Here is a 2,368-nt window from a genome sequence, read left to right on the forward strand (position 1 = left end):
TGAGCAGCTCTGTTTTAGTGCAAGTTGCTTAACTTTGATGGAACTCAGTTTCCTCCACTGTAAACAGATGCAAATTACACCATGATTTCTGAGAACCTTTCTGGTTTTTAAATTCTTTACTCTTGCACAGATTAAAGTCATCCAGACATTGCATGGGTTACATGTGAGTATATCCAGTGGATTTCATGGCCCATTTCACTCCCAGCTTCTTTGATCATATGTATTTTCTTCTTAATAGAATTCAAATTCAGTATTATCAAGTGATACGCTTAACAAAGTTAAGTGAAGACAATATCATTTTGCTCAGTAGTGAGAATTTCTAAGAACTATGAAATACCTATGGGTGAAATAAAAGAATAAACTGATGTTATAAACCTTATCTCCAGGAACTACCTCATGGTAGTTTTTATACTATAAGACTTGTGACTGGGGAAAGGAAAAATCACTAAGTTCTGAAACAGTACAGAGAGTTCCATTCTCCCTGCAGTTGAAGTCAGGTCTTCAAAGCTAGACAATGAGAAGGAAACGGAAATGTTCTTGTTTTTCCTTATGGACTATTGATTTTATTTATTTATTTATTTATTTATTTATTTATTTATTTATTTATTTATTTATTTATTTGAGACAGAGTCTTGTTCTGTTGCCCAGGCTGGAGTGCAGTGGCACAATCTAGGCTCACTGCAACCTTAGACTTCCGGGTTCAAGCGAGTCTCATCTCTCAGCCACCTGAGTAGCTGGGATTACAGGAGTACACCACCATGCCCAACTAATTTTTGTGTTTTTTGTAGAGTCAGGGTTTCGCCATGTTGGCCAGGCTGGCCTCGTATTCCTGGCCTCAAGTGATCCACCTGCCTCGGCCTCCCAAAGTGCTGGGATTACAGGTGTGAGCCACGGCACCTAGCTTGATTTTAACTTTTATTACCAAAATCAAATGGGTGATTGCTTTTGTCACCAAAATAATGACCTTTTAAAAGCCCACCTTAATAAGTAACTTGCAATTACAAAAAAAGTTTGTGTACTCAATCTTAGCCAGCTGATACAATTTGACGAATCAAAAACTAAACTCCTTAGCCAAAATGTTGACTTGGAAAAACAAAGCATAGGATGCAATTTGGAAATTATTATATTATTGTTTCTCTCAAAAGCACAAATCATTTTTTTCCAATAAAAGTAGAATTGATTCAATAAAGAGCATTAAAGTTATAATGTATTTGAGGGGATGCAACTCAATATATTTTTATATTTAATGGTGTCATATGATTCACTGAAAGAACCATCTCCAAAGTCAGTAATAAACAAGGCTTGGACTTTTTGATAGCTTTGTATTGATGCCTAACCTACTTATACTTAAGCAATTATTCAGGGGTATGATTTCCGTCATGTGTTCATTACTTTGGGTAACATTTTAAGAAAGGGAAAGCAAGGAAAGGAACAAAACTATATTTACTAAATACTAATTATATCCACTGTTTTAATTGTTTGCACCAGCAGATGGGCGTCCACAGAGTGAATACAGGAATGTCTGTCTGCCTGTCTGTGTATACTCTGTGAAGGAATACACCAACATTACATGCTGACCCAAGGATAGCCAGTACGCCTTCTGCAAGAGGAAAGTTTGTGTTTCAGAATCCATCAAGGTAAATCTTTGGCTGCCCACACTCGTGTCCCCAGTCATCAGGGAATCTTAATCATCCACATGTAGTGAGGCCCAGCTATGGTGCTAGTTCCAACAGTACATAAATGGCTGTGACTGCCAGGAGGAAGCTGACTCAGTATGGTTCCCCAGTCGCTAGCAGTGGTGATATTCACAATATTTAACAGCGAATGCAGCTTGAGGCCTGGCCAATCTAACAAACACTACGTATAAACATCTCTGCTGGCTGGTGCAGTGCACCCTGGCTGAGTGTCAGCCCCAGCAATTGAGTGTCAGCTTGAGCAACCAGTGCAACTTTAGAGTTTACAAATACACTTAAAAGTATATTATCTCATTTAGTCCCCCAAAATTATGTTATGTAGGTATTATTACTTTTCTCAATTTATGGGTGAGAACATTGAGGCTTACAGAGGTCAAGTAATTTTCCCTAGGTCACACAACTAGTAAGTGGTAGAACTTAGGTGAACTATGGCTGACCAGCACAACCAGTTTGCTTTCTTCTGCGGTTTCTCTTCCATTCCCAATGCTAATTATACAGACAAGAAACTCTCTAATTTTTTACACTATGCTACCTACTCAGAAGTCAGAAAATAAAAGTGACAATTAGGCCAGGTGCAGTGGCTCATGCCTATAATCCCAGCATTTTGGGAGGCTGATGCAGGAGGATCACTTGAGCCCAGGAGTTCAAGACCAGCCTGAGCAACATAGCAAGAC

This window comes from Gorilla gorilla, chromosome 1, assembly GCF_029281585.2.
Source record: "Gorilla gorilla gorilla isolate KB3781 chromosome 1, NHGRI_mGorGor1-v2.1_pri, whole genome shotgun sequence".
In the NCBI taxonomy this organism is placed as follows: Eukaryota; Metazoa; Chordata; class Mammalia; order Primates; family Hominidae; genus Gorilla; species Gorilla gorilla.